The sequence below is a fragment of the Pseudorca crassidens genome, chromosome 1 (assembly GCF_039906515.1).
Source record: "Pseudorca crassidens isolate mPseCra1 chromosome 1, mPseCra1.hap1, whole genome shotgun sequence".
NCBI lineage: Eukaryota > Metazoa > Chordata > Mammalia > Artiodactyla > Delphinidae > Pseudorca > Pseudorca crassidens.
Window position 1 is genome coordinate 163,486,212 of NC_090296.1, and position 15,519 is coordinate 163,501,730.

A 15,519-nucleotide genomic window follows, 5' to 3' on the forward strand; every position below is an offset into this window, starting at 1 on the left:
GGATGATAGCTGTCATTTATAACTCTGCATGTTTGTGAATTACAGTGCCTCTGAGCTCCTTTCTTCAACTCGCTTTCTTGTGAGCTGGCCGCAACACCGCAGGATTGCTTCAGGCCCTAGTGTCGTTCCGGCATGGCACGCTGAGCCTTTGGTTAATTCCTCTTCCTGGTGGGAAATGAGAGTTACATTTGCCCGTCCAGACACCTCCAGCTAGTCTCTCATTGGTTCTCCCTATTCCTGTTCAACTTTCAAAGAATTTGCAAACTGGGCCAAACAGGAGGTTAAAGGCACTGACTCTCCAAGTGGGGAGAGTGTTAGTAAAGCGTCTGGAATGTTGCACCCGAGTACCAGGGGACGAAACCTGAGACACATTTGAACACGTTTCCCGATCACACGGTGGATCATACTCTGGGTTCCACATGCATGTTTTAGCTGAAGGAAGAATCCCTTAAACCTGGAGAGTTGAGACCCTTGGCATGGGTACCATGCAATATGACTTCAAAGGGTCTGCATTGGCTCACCGAACCTCACCAATCCTATCACTGCTGCGCTAATGCACTGTACACACGTTTCATTCTCTTTCAGAGACATATAAATCCATAGGTTTTAAGATTCTTACTAGTCAGGTATATTCTTAGGCGTTTAATATGGGGTGTAGAGTCCACTTCGTTGAGCAAGGAGTAGCTCTTGTCTATTACATATTTGGCTTATGGAATGGTATCTGTGCTAATTTCAATCTCTGGTTTTATGCAGAACCCCAACTCACCTTTCCCCTTAAGCAAGCATAAGTTGGTTTTCTACATTTGAGACCGTGTTCTGTTTTGTAATTCAGTTTCTGTGTAGCCAAGTTTACATTCCGTGTAGTAGTGATATCTTATGATGTTTCTTTTTCTGTGTGACTTATCTCACTTAGAATCATCGTACCTGAATCCACTCATTATGCTGCTACGGGCCTGATGATATAGATTTCATTGCTGAGTGATATTGCATTGTACGTAAGTACCACAAATTCTTTATCCATTTTACACCTTCTGTGATATTGAATTTGTACTGTAAATGAGGTTCTTGTAAACAGAGCCGTCCCAAACTTTGGGGTGGCTGTGTCTTTTTGATTTTAATTTCCCTAAGCTATAGGACCATAAGTGGAAGTGCCTTAGCCTCTGTTGCTTTGTTTTTTAGATGTTTCAGGAAACACCATACACTTCTCCAGAGTGGCTGTTGGCAATTTACATCCCGCCCATCAGCATAACAAGGCTCCCAGTTCTCCATGGCCTGTCCTGCCATTCTGGATTTTACACTTTTTTCAGATGGCCCTTTTGACCGGGGGCAGTGAGACTTCATTGTAGTGCAGATTTCCTTTGCAAGCTTGCTTGGTTGGCCAAAAAGGGCGTATGCGTTTTTTCCTGAATATATTCAGGAAAAAACGCATACGCCCTTTTTGGCCAAGTGCATCATTGTGGACGTTCTGCCTCTTTTCCTATGCTTTACATGCAATTCCAGTCTACCTCCTGAAATCGGTTTCCTGCAATCCTGCCCCGCTTTCAAGTCCTCTTGGCAGCCTTACTTCAATATATTTTTGGACGATAGCTGTCATTTTTAACTCTGCAGGTTTGTGAATTACAATGCCCCTGAGCTCCTTTCTTCAACACACTTTCTTGTGAGCTGGCCGCAACACCGCAGGATTGCTTCAGGCCCTAGTGTGGTTCTGGCATGGCACGCTGAGCCTTTGGTTAATTCCTCTTCCTGGTTGGAAATGAGAGTTAAATTTGCCCATCCAGACACCTCCAGCTAGTCTCTCATTGGTTCTCCCTATTCCTGTTCATTTTCCACAGAAATTGCAAACTGGGCCAAACAGGAGGTTAAAGGCACTGACTCTCCAAGTGGGGAGAGTGTTAGTAAAGCGTCTGGAATGTTGCACCCGAGTACCAGGGGACAAAAACTGAGACACATTTGAACACGTTTCCCGATCACACGGTGGATCATACTCTGGGTTCCACATGCATGTTTTAGCTGAAGGAAGAATCCCTTAAACCTGGAGAGTTGAGACCCATGGAATGGCTACCATGCAATATGACTTCAAAGGGTCTGCATTTGCTCATCAAACCTCACCAATCCTATCACTGCTGCGTTTATGCCGCTGTACACATGCTTGATTCTCTTTTGGAGACATATAAATCCATAGGTTTTAAGATTATTACTAGTCAGGTATATTCTTAGGCGATTAATATGGGGTGTAGAGTCCACTTCGTTGAGCAAGGAGTAGCTCTTGTCTATTACATATTTGGCTTATGGAATGGTATCTGTGCTAATTTCAATCTCTGGTTTTATGCAGAACCCCAACTCACCTTTCCCCTTAAGCAAGCATAAGTTGGTTTTCTACATTTGAGACCGTGTTCTGTTTTGTAATTCAGTTTCTGTGTGGCCAAGTTTTCATTCCGTGTAGTAGTGATATCTTATGATGTTTCTTTTTCTGTGTGACTTATCTCACTTAGAATCATCGTACCTGAATCCACTCATTATGCTGCTACGGGCCTGATGATATAGATTTCATTGCTGAGTGATATTGCATTGTACGTAAGTACCACAAATTCTTTATCCATTTTTCACCTTCTGTGATATTGAATTTGTACTGTAAATGAGGTTCTTGTAAACAGAGCCGTCCCAAACTTTGGGGTGGCTGTGTCTTTTTGATTTTAATTTCCCTAAGCTATAGGACCATAAGTGGAAGTGCCCTAGGCTCTGTTGCTTTGTTTTTTAGATGTTTCAGGAAACACCATACACTTCTCCAGAGTGGCTGTTGGCAATTTACATCCCGCCGATCAGCATAACAAGGCTCCCAGTTCTCCATGGCCTGTCCTGCCTTTCTGATTTTTATACTTTTTTCAGATGGCCCTTTTGACCAGGGGGCAGTGAGAGTTCATTGTAGTGCAGATTTCCTTTGCAAGCTTGCTTGGTTGGCCAAAAAGGGCGTATGCGTTTTTTCCTGAATATATTCAGGAAAAAACGCATACGCCCTTTTTGGCCAAGTGCATCATTGTGGACGTTCTGCCTCTTTTCCTATGCTTTACATGCAATTCCAGTCTACCTCCTGAAATCGGTTTCCTGCAATTCTGCCCTGCTTTCAAGTCCTCTTGGCAGCCTTACTTCAATATATTTTTGGACGATAGCTGTCATTTTTAACTCTGCAGGTTTGTGAATTACAGTGCCCCTGAGCTCCTTTCTTCAACTCGCTTTCTTGTGAGCTGGCCGCAACACCGCAGGATTGCTTCAGGCCCTAGTGTGGTTCCGGCATGGCACGCTGAGCCTTTGGTTAATTCCTCTTCCTGGTGGGAAATGAGAGTTAAATTTGCCCGTCCAGACACCTCCAGCTAGTCTCTCATTGGTTCTCCCTATTCCTGTTCATTTTCCGCAGAAATTGCAAACTGGACCAAACAGGAGGTTAAAGGCACTGACTCTCCAAGTGAGGAGAGTGTTAGTAAAGCGTCTGGAATGTTGCACCCGAGTACCAGGGGACGAAATCTGACACATTTGAACACGTTTCCCGATCACACGGTGGATCATACTCTGGGTTCCACATGCATGTTTTAGCTGAAGGAAGAATCCCTTAAACCTGGAGAGTTGAGACCCATGGAATGGGTACCATGCAATATGACTTCAAAGGGTCTGCATTTGCTCACCGAACCTCACCAATCCTATCACTGCTGCGCTTATGCCACTGTACACACCCTTGATTCTCTTTCGGAGACATATAAATCCATAGGTTTTAAGATTCTTCCTAGTCAGGTATATTCTTAGACGTTTAATATGGGGTGTTGAGTCCTCTTCGTTGAGCAAGGAGTAGCTCTTGTCTATTACATATTTGGCTTATGGAACGGTATCTGTGATAATTTCAATCCTGGTTTTATGCAGCACCCCAACTCACCTTTCCCCTTAAGCAAGCATAAGTTGGTTTTCTACATTTGAGACCTTGTTCTGTTTTGTAATTCAGTTCCTGTGTAGCCAAGTTTACATTCCGTGTATTAGTGATATCTTATGATGTTTCTTTTTCTGTGTGACTTATCTCACTTAGAATCATCGTACCTGAATCCACTCATTATGCTGCTATGGGCCTGATGACATAGATTTCATTGCTGAGTGATATTGCATTGTACGTAAGTACCACAACTTCTTTATCCATTTTTCGCTTTCTGTGATATTGAACTTGTACCGTAAACGAGGTTCTTGTAAACAGAGCCGTCCCAAACTTTGGGGTGGCTGTGTTTTTTTGATTTTAATTTCCCTAAGCTATACGACCATAAGTGGAAGTGCCCTAGGCTCTGTTGCTTTGTTTTTTAGATGTTTCAGGAAACACCATACACTTCTCCAGAGTGGCTGTTGGCAATTTACATCCCGCCCATCAGCATAACAAGGCTCCCAGTTCTCCATGGCCTGTCCTGCCTTTCTGGATTTTACACTTTTTTCAGATGTCCCTTTTGACCGGGGGGCAGTGAGACTTCATTGTAGTGCAGATTTCCTTTGCAAGCTTGCTTGGTTGGCCAAAAAGGGCGTATGCGTTTTTTCCTGAATATATTCAGGAAAAAACGCATATGCCCTTTTTGGCCAAGTGCATCATTGTGGACGTTCTGCCTCTTTTCCTATGCTTTACATGCAATTCCAGTCTACCTCCTGAAATCGGTTTCCTGCAATTCTGCCCCGCTTTCAAGTCCTCTTGGCAGCCTTACTTCAATATATTTTTGGACGATAGCTGTCATTTATAACTCTGCAGGTTTGTGAATTACAGTGCCCCTGAGCTCCTTTCTTCAACTCGCTTTCTTGTGAGCTGGCCGCAACACCGCAGGATTGCTTCAGGCCCTAGTGTGGTTCCGGCATGGCACGCTGAGCCTTTGGTTAATTCCTCTTCCTGGTGGGAAATGAGAGTTACATTTGCCCATCCAGACACCTCCAGCTAGTCTCTCATTGGTTCTCCCTATTCCTGTTCATTTTCCGCAGAAATTGCAAACTGGGCCAAACAGGAGGTTAAAGGCACTGACTCTCCAAGTGGGGAGAGTTTTAGTAAAGCGTCTGGAATGTTGCACCCAAGTACCAGCGGAGAAAATCTGAGACACATTTGAACACGTTTCCCGATCACACGGTGGATCATACTCTGGGTTCCACATGCATGTTTTAGCTGAAGGAAGAATCCCTTAAACCTGGAGAGTTGAGACCCATGGAATGGCTAGCATGAAATATGACTTCAAAGGGTCTGCATTTGCTCATCAAACCTCACCAATCCTATCACTGCTGCGTTTATGCCGCTGTACACATGCTTGATTCTCTTTTGGAGACATATAAATCCATAGGTTTTAAGATTATTACTAGTCAGGTATATTCTTAGGCGATTAATATGGGGTGTAGAGTCCACTTCGTTGAGCAAGGAGTAGCTCTTGTCTATTACATATTTGGCTTATGGAATGGTATCTGTGCTAATTTCAATCTCTGGTTTTATGCAGAACCCCAACTCACCTTTCCCCTTAAGAAAGCATAAGTTGGTTTTCTACATTTGAGACCGTGTTCTGTTTTGTAATTCAGTTTCTGTGTAGCCAAGTTTTCATTCCGTGTAGTAGTGATATCTTATGATGTTTCTTTTTCTGTGTGACTTATCTCACTTAGAATCATCGTACCTGAATCCACTCATTATGCTGCTACGGGCCTGATGATATAGATTTCATTGCTGAGTGATATTGCATTGTACGTAAGTACCACAAATTCTTTATCCATTTTTCACCTTCTGTGGTATTGAATTTGTACTGTAAATGAGGTTCTTGTAAACAGAGCCATCCCAAACTTTGGGGTGGCTGTGTCTTTTTGATTTTAATTTCCCTAAGCTATAGGACCATAAGTGGAAGTGCCCTAGGCTCTGTTGCTTTGTTTTTTAGATGTTTCAGGAAACACCATACACTTCTCCAGAGTGGCTGTTGGCAATTTACATCCCGCCCATCAGCATAACAAGGCTCCCAGTTCTCCATGGCCTGTCCGGGCTTTCTGGATTTTAAACTTTTTTCAGATGGCCCTTTTGACTGGGGGGCAGTGAGACTTCATTGTACTGCAGATTCCCTTTGCAAGCTTGCTTGGTTGGCCAAAAAGGGCGTATGCGTTTTTTCCTGAATATATTCAGGAAAAAACGCATACGCCCTTTTTGGCCAAGTGCATCATTGTGGACGTTCTGCCTCTTTTCCTATGCTTTACATGCAATTCCAGTCTACCTCCTGAAATCGGTTTCCTGCAATTCTGCCCCGCTTTCAAGTCCTCTTGGCAGCCTTACTTCAATATATTTTTGGACGATAGCTGTCATTTATAACTCTGCAGGTTTGTGAATTACAGTGCCCCTGAGCTCCTTTCTTCAACTCGCTTTCTTGTGAGCTGGCCGCAACACCGCAGGATTGCTTCAGGCCCTAGTGTCGTTCCGGCATGGCACGCTGAGCCTTTGGTTAATTCCTCTTCCTGGTCGGAAATAAGAGTTATATTTGCCCGTCCAGGCACCTCCAGCTAGTCTCTCACTGGTTCTCCCTATTCCTGTTCATCTTCCGCAAATATTGCAAACTGGGCCAAACAGGAGGTTAAAGGCACTGACTCTCCAAGTGGGGAGAGTGTTAGTAAAGCGTCTGGAATGTTGCACCCGAGTACCAGGGGACAAAACCTGAGACACATTTGAACACGTTTCCCGATCACATGGTGGATCATACTCTGGGTTCCACATGCATGTTTTAGCTGAAGGAAGAATCCCTTAAACCTGGAGAGTTGAGACCCATGGAATGGGTACCATGCAATATGACTTCAAAGGTTCTGCATTGGCTCACCGAACCTCACCAATCCTATCACTGCTGCGCTTATGCCACTGTACACACCCTTGATTCTCTTTCGGAGACATATAAATCCATAGGTTTTAAGATTCTTCCTAGTCAGGTATATTCTTAGACGTTTAATATGGGGTGTTGAGTCCTCTTCGTTGAGCAAGGAGTAGCTCTTGTCTATTACATATTTGGCTTATGGAACGGTATCTGTGCTAATTTCAATCTCTGGTTTTATGCAGCACCCCAACTCACCTTTCCCCTTAAGCAAGCATAAGTTGGTTTTCTACATTTGAGACCTTGTTCTGTTTTGTAATTCAGTTCCTGTGTAGCCAAGTTTACATTCCGTGTATTAGTGATATCTTATGATGTTTCTTTTTCTGTGTGACTTATCTCACTTAGAATCATCGTACCTGAATCCACTCATTATGCTGCTATGGGCCTGATGACATAGATTTCATTGCTGAGTGATATTGCATTGTACGTAAGTACCACAACTTCTTTATCCATTTTTCGCTTTCTGTGATATTGAACTTGTACCGTAAACGAGGTTCTTGTAAACAGAGCCGTCCCAAACTTTGGGGTGGCTGTGTTTTTTTGATTTTAATTTCCCTAAGCTATAGGACCATAAGTGGAAGTGCCCTAGGCTCTGATGCTTTGTTTTTTAGATGTTTCAGGAAACACCATACACTTCTCCAGAGTGGCTGTTGGCAATTTACATCCCGCCCATCAGCATAACAAGTCTCCCAGTTCTCCATGGCCTGTCCGGACTTTCTGGATTTTACACTTTTTTCAGATGGCCCTTTTGACTGGGGGGCAGTGAGACTTCATTGTAGTGCAGATTTCTTTTGCAAGCTTGCTTGGTTGGCCAAAAAGGGCGTATGCGTTTTTTCCTGAATATATTCAGGAAAAAACGCATACGCCCTTTTTGGCCAAGTGCATCATTGTGGACGTTCTGCCTCTTTTCCTATGCTTTACATGCAATTCCAGTCTACCTCCTGAAATCGGTTTCCTGCTATTCTGCCCCGCTTTCAAGTCCTCTTGGCAGCCTTACTTCAATATATTTTTGGACGATAGCTGTCATTTATAACTCTGCAGGTTTGTGAATTACAGTGCCCCTGAGCTCCTTTCTTCAACTCGCTTTCTTGTGAGCTGGCCGCAACACTGCAGGATTGCTTCAGGCCCTAGTGTCGTTCCGGCATGGCACGCTGAGCCTTTGGTTAATTCCTCTTCCTGGTGGGAAATGAGAGTTAAATTTGCCAATCCAGACACCTCCAGCTAGTCTCTCATTTGTTCTCCCTATTCCTGTTCATTTTCCGCAGAAATTGCAAACTGGGCCAAACAGGAGGTTAAAGGCACTGACTCTCCAAGTGGGGAGAGTTTTAGTAAAGCGTCTGGAATGTTGCACCCAAGTACCAGCGGAGAAAATCTGAGACACATTTGAACACGTTTCCCGATCACACGGTGGATCATACTCTGGGTTCCACATGCATGTTTTAGCTGAAGGAAGAATCCCTTAAACCTGGAGAGTTGAGACCCATGGAATGGCTGGCATGCAATATGACTTCAAAGGGTCTGCATTTGCTCATCAAACCTCACCAATCCTATCACTGCTGCGTTTATGCTGCTGTACACATGCTTGATTCTCTTTTGGAGACATATAAATCCATAGGTTTTAAGATTATTACTAGTCAGGTATATTCTTAGGCGATTAATATGGGGTGTAGAGTCCACTTCGTTGAGCAAGGAGTAGCTCTTGTCTATTACATATTTGGCTTATGGAATGGTATCTGTGCTAATTTCAATCTCTGGTTTTATGCAGAACCCCAACTCACCTTTCCCCTTAAGCAAGCATAAGTTGGTTTTCTACATTTGAGACCGTGTTCTGTTTTGTAATTCAGTTTCTGTGTAGCCAAGTTTACATTCCGTGTAGTAGTGATATCTTATGATGTTTCTTTTTCTGTGTGACTTATCTCACTTAGAATCATCGTACCTGAATCCACTCATTATGCTGCTACGGGCCTGATGATATAGATTTCATTGCTGAGTGATATTGCATTGTACGTAAGTACCACAAATTCTTTATCCATTTTTCACCTTCTGTGATATTGAATTTGTACTGTAAATGAGGTTCTTGTAAACAGAGCCGTCCCAAACTTTGGGGTGGCTGTGTCTTTTTGATTTTAATTTCCCTAAGCTATAGGACCATAAGTGGAAGTGCCCTAGGCTCTGTTGCTTTGTTTTTTAGATGTTTCAGGAAACACCATACACTTCTCCAGAGTGGCTGTTGGCAATTTACATCCCGCCCATCAGCATAACAAGGCTCCCAGTTCTCCATGGCCTGTCCTGCCTTTCTGGATTTTACACTTTTTTCAGATGGCCCTTTTGACCGGGGGGCAGTGAGACTTCATTGTACTGCAGATTTCCTTTGCAAGCTTGCTTGGTTGGCCAAAAAGGGCGTATGCGTTTTTTCCTGAATATATTCAGAAAAAAACGCATATGCCCTTTTTGGCCAAGTGCATCATTGTGGACGTTCTGCCTCTTTTCGTATGCTTTACATGCAATTCCTGTCTACCTCCTGAAATCGGTTTCCTGCAATTCTGCCCCGCTTTCAAGTCCTCTTGGCAGCCTTACTTCAATATATTTTTGGACGATAGCTGTCATTTTTAACTCTGCAGGTTTGTGAATTACAGTGCCCCTGAGCTCCTTTCTTCAACTCGCTTTCTTGTGAGCTGGCCGCAACACCGCAGGATTGCTTCAGGCCCTAGTGTGGTTCCGGCATGGCACGCTGAGCCTTTGGTTAATTCCTCTTCCTGGTGGGAAATGAGAGTTACATTTGCCCGTCCAGACACCTCCAGCTAGTCTCTCATTGGTTCTCCCTATTCCTGTTCATTTTCCGCAGAAATTGCAAACTGGGCCAAACAGGAGGTTAAAGGCACTGACTCTCCAAGTGGGGAGAGTTTTAGTAAAGCGTCTGGAATGTTGCACCCAAGTACCAGCGGAGAAAATCTGAGACACATTTGAACACGTTTCCTGATCACATGGTGGATCATACTCTGGGTTCCACATGCATGTTTTAGCTGAAGGAAGAATCCCTTAAACCTGGAGAGTTGAGACCCATGGAATGGGTACCATGCAATATGACTTCAAAGGGTCTGCATTTGCTCATCAAACCTCACCAATCCTATCACTGCTGCGTTTATGCCGCTGTACACATGCTTGATTCTCTTTTGGAGACATATAAATCCATAGGTTTTAAGATTATTACTAGTCAGGTATATTCTTATGCGATTAATATGGGGTGTAGAGTCCACTTCGTTGAGCAAGGAGTAGCTCTTGTCTATTACATATTTGGCTTATGGAATGGTATCTGTGCTAATTTCAATCTCTGGTTTTATGCAGAACCCCAACTCACCTTTCCCCTTAAGCAAGCATAAGTTGGTTTTCTACATTTGAGACCGTGTTCTGTTTTGTAATTCAGTTTCTGTGTAGCCAAGTTTACATTCCGTGTAGTAGTGATATCTTATGATGTTTCTTTTTCTGTGTGACTTATCTCACTTAGAATCATCGTACCTGAATCCACTCATTATGCTGCTACGGGCCTGATGATATAGATTTCATTGCTGAGTGATATTGCATTGTACGTAAGTACCACAAATTCTTTATCCATTTTTCACCTTCTGTGATATTGAATTTGTACTGTAAATGAGGTTCTTGTAAACAGAGCCGTCCCAAACTTTGGGGTGGCTGTGTCTTTTTGATTTTAATTTCCCTAAGCTATAGGACCATAAGTGGAAGTGCCTTAGGCTCTGTTGCTTTGTTTTTTAGATGTTTCAGGAAACACCATACACTTCTCCAGAGTGGCTGTTGGCAATTTACATCCCGCCCATCAGCATAACAAGGCTCCCAGTTCTCCATGGCCTGTCCTGCCATTCTGGATTTTACACTTTTTTCAGATGGCCCTTTTGACCGGGGGCAGTGAGACTTCATTGTAGTGCAGATTTCCTTTGCAAGCTTGCTTGGTTGGCCAAAAAGGGCGTATGCGTTTTTTCCTGAATATATTCAGGAAAAAACGCATACGCCCTTTTTGGCCAAGTGCATCATTGTGGACGTTCTGCCTCTTTTCCTATGCTTTACATGCAATTCCAGTCTACCTCCTGAAATCGGTTTCCTGCAATCCTGCCCCGCTTTCAAGTCCTCTTGGCAGCCTTACTTCAATATATTTTTGGACGATAGCTGTCATTTTTAACTCTGCAGGTTTGTGAATTACAATGCCCCTGAGCTCCTTTCTTCAACTCACTTTCTTGTGAGCTGGCCGCAACACCGCAGGATTGCTTCAGGCCCTAGTGTGGTTCTGGCATGGCACGCTGAGCCTTTGGTTAATTCCTCTTCCTGGTTGGAAATGAGAGTTAAATTTGCCCATCCAGACACCTCCAGCTAGTCTCTCATTGGTTCTCCCTATTCCTGTTCATTTTCCACAGAAATTGCAAACTGGGCCAAACAGGAAGTTAAAGGCACTGACTCTCCAAGTGGGGAGAGTGTTAGTAAAGCGTCTGGAATGTTGCACCCGAGTACCAGGGGACAAAAACTGAGACACATTTGAACACGTTTCCCGATCACACGGTGGATCATACTCTGGGTTCCACATGCATGTTTTAGCTGAAGGAAGAATCCCTTAAACCTGGAGATTTGAGACCCATGGAATGGCTACCATGCAATATGACTTCAAAGGGTCTGCATTTGCTCATCAAACCTCACCAATCCTATCACTGCTGCATTTATGCCGCTGTACACACGCTTGATTCTCTTTTGGAGACATATAAATCCATAGGTTTCAAGATTCTTACTAGTCAGGTATATTCTTAGACGTTTAATATGGGGTGTTGAGTCCACTTCGTTGAGCAAGGAGTAGCTCTTGTCTATTACATATTTGGCTTATGGAACGGTATCTGTGCTAATTTCAATCTCTGGTTTTATGCAGAACCCCAACTCACCTTTCCCCTTAAGCAAGCATAAGTTGGTTTTCTACATTTGAGATCCTGTTCTGTTTTGTAATTCAGTTCCTGTGTAGCCAAGTTTACATTCCATGTATTAGTGATATCTTATGATGTTTCTTTTTCTGTGTGACTTATGTCACTTAGAATCATCGTACCTGAATCCACTCATTATGCTGCTACGGGCCTGATGACATAGATTTCATTCCTGAGTGATATTGCATTGTACGTAAGTACCACAACTTCTTTATCCATTTTTCACTTTCTGCGATATTGAACTTGTACCATAAACGAGATTCTTGTAAACAGAGCCGGCCCAAACTTTGGGGTGGCTGTGTCTTTTTGATTTTAATTTCCCTAAGCTATAGGACCATAAGTGGAAGTGCCCTAGGCTCTGTTGCTTTGTTTTTTAGATGTTTCAGGAAACACCATACACTTCTCCAGAGTGGCTGTTGGCAATTTACATCCCGCCCATCAGCATAACAAGGCTCCCAATTCTCCATGGCCTGTCCTGCCTTTCTGGATTTTACACATTTTTCAGATGGCCCTTTTGACCGGGGGGCAGTGAGACTTCATTGTACTGCAGATTTCCTTTGCAAGCTTGCTTGGTTGGCCAAAAAGGGCGTATGCGTTTTTTCCTGAATATATTCAGGAAAAAACGCATATGCCCTTTTTGGCCAAGTGCATCATTGTGGACGTTCTGCCTCTTTTCCTATGCTTTACATGCAATTCCAGTCTACCTCCTGAAATCGGATTCCTGCAATTCTGCCCCGCTTTCAAGTCCTCTTGGCAGCCTTACTTCAATATATTTTTGGACGATAGCTGTCATTTTTAACTCTGCAGGTTTGTGAATTACAGTGCCCCTGAGCTCCTTTCTTCAACTCGCTTTCTTGTGAGCTGGCCGCAACACCGCAGGATTGCTTCAGGCCCTAGTGTGGTTCCGGCATGGCACGCTGAGCCTTTGGTTAATTCCTCTTCCTGGTGGGAAATGAGAGTTAAATTTGCCCATCCAGACACCTCCAGCTAGTCTCTCATTGGTTCTCCCTATTCCTGTTCATTTTCCGCAGAAATTGCAAACTGGGCCAAACAGGAGGTTAAAGGCAATGACTCTCCAAGTGGGGAGAGTTTTAGTAAAGCGTCTGGAATGTTGCACCCGAGTACCAGGGGACAAAAACTGAGACACATTTGAACACGTTTCCCGATCACACGGTTGATCATACTCTGGGTTCCACATGCATGTTTTAGCTGAAGGAAGAATCCCTTAAACCTGGAGAGTTGAGACCCATGGAATGGGTACCATTCAATATGACTTCAAAGGTTCTGCATTGGCTCACCGAACCTCACCAATCCTATCACTGCTGCGCTTATGCCACTGTACACACGCTTGATTCTCTTTCGGAGACATAGAAATCCATAGATTTTAAGATTCTTACTAGTCAGGTATATTCTTAGACGTTTAATATGGGGTGTTGAGTCCTCTTCGTTGAGCAAGGAGTAGCTCTTGTCTATTACATATTTGGCTTATGGAACGGTATCTGTGCTAATTTCAATCTCTGGTTTTATGCAGCACCCCAACTCACCTTTCCCCTTAAGCAAGCATAAGTTGGTTTTCTACATTTGAGACCTTGTTCTGTTTTGTAATTCAGTTCCTGTGTAGCCAAGTTTACATTCCGTGTAGTAGTGATATCTTATGATGTTTCTTTTTCTGTGTGACTTATCTCACTTAGAATCATCGTACCTGAATCCACTCATTATGCTGCTACGGGCCTGATGACATAGATTTCATTCCTGAGTGATATTGCATTGTACGTAAGTACCACAACTTCTTTATCCATTTTTCACTTTCTGCGATATTGAACTTGTACCATAAAAGAGATTCTTGTAAACAGAGCCGGCCCAAACTTTGGGGTGGCTGTGTCTTTTTGATTTTAATTTCCCTAAGCTATAGGACCATAAGTGGAAGTGCCCTAGGCTCTGTTGCTTTGTTTTTTAGATGTTTCAGGAAACACCATACACTTCTCCAGAGTGGCTGTTGGCAATTTACATCCCGCCCATCAGCATAACAAGGCTCCCAGTTCTCCATGGCCTGTCCTGCCTTTCTGGATTTTATACTTTTTTCAGATGGCCCTTTTGACCGGGGGGCAGTGAGACTTCATTGTACTGCAGATTTCCTTTGCAAGCTTGCTTGGTTGGCCAAAAAGGGCGTATGCGTTTTTTCCTGAATATATTCAGGAAAAAACGCATATGCCCTTTTTGGCCAAGTGCATCATTGTGGACGTTCTGCCTCTTTTCCTATGCTTTACATGCAATTCCAGTCTACCTCCTGAAATCGGATTCCTGCAATTCTGCCCCGCTTTCAAGTCCTCTTGGCAGCCTTACTTCAATATATTTTTGGACGATAGCTGTCATTTTTAACTCTGCAGGTTTGTGAATTACAGTGCCCCTGAGCTCCTTTCTTCAACTCGCTTTCTTGTGAGCTGGCCGCAACACCGCAGGATTGCTTCAGGCCCTAGTGTGGTTCCGGCATGGCACGCTGAGCCTTTGGTTAATTCCTCTTCCTGGTGGGAAATGAGAGTTAAATTTGCCCATCCAGACACCTCCAGCTAGTCTCTCATTGGTTCTCCCTATTCCTGTTCATTTTCCGCAGAAATTGCAAACTGGGCCAAACAGGAGGTTAAAGGCAATGACTCTCCAAGTGGGGAGAGTTTTAGTAAAGCGTCTGGAATGTTGCACCCGAGTACCAGGGGACAAAAACTGAGACACATTTGAACACGTTTCCCGATCACACGGTTGATCATACTCTGGGTTCCACATGCATGTTTTAGCTGAAGGAAGAATCCCTTAAACCTGGAGAGTTGAGACCCATGGAATGGGTACCATTCAATATGACTTCAAAGGTTCTGCATTGGCTCACCGAACCTCACCAATCCTATCACTGCTGCGCTTATGCCACTGTACACACGCTTGATTCTCTTTCGGAGACATATAAATCCATAGATTTTAAGATTCTTACTAGTCAGGTATATTCTTAGACGTTTAATATGGGGTGTTGAGTCCTCTTCGTTGAGCAAGGAGTAGCTCTTGTCTATTACATATTTGGCTTATGGAACGGTATCTGTGCTAATTTCAATCTCTGGTTTTATGCAGCACCCCAACTCACCTTTCCCCTTAAGCAAGCATAAGTTGGTTTTCTACATTTGAGACCTTGTTCTGTTTTGTAATTCAGTTCCTGTGTAGCCAAGTTTACATTCCGTGTAGTAGTGATATCTTATGATGTTTCTTTTTCTGTGTGACTTATCTCACTTAGAATCATCGTACCTGAATCCACTCATTATGCTGCTATGGGCCTGATGACATAGATTTCATTGCTGAGTGATATTGCATTGTACGTAAGTACCACAACTTCTTTATCCATTTTTCGCTTTCTGTGATATTGAACTTGTACCGTAAATGAGGTTCTTGTAAACAGAGCTGTCCCAAACTTTGGGGTGGCTGTGTCTTTTTGATTTTAATTTCCCTAAGCTATACGACCATAAGTGGAAGTGCCCTAGGCTCTGTTGCTTTGTTTTTTAGATGTTTCAGGAAACACCATACACTTCTCCAGAGTGGCTGTTGGCAATTTACATCCCGCCCATCAGCATAACAAGGCTCCCAGTTCTCCATGGCCTGTCCTGCCTTTCTGGATTTTACACTTTTTT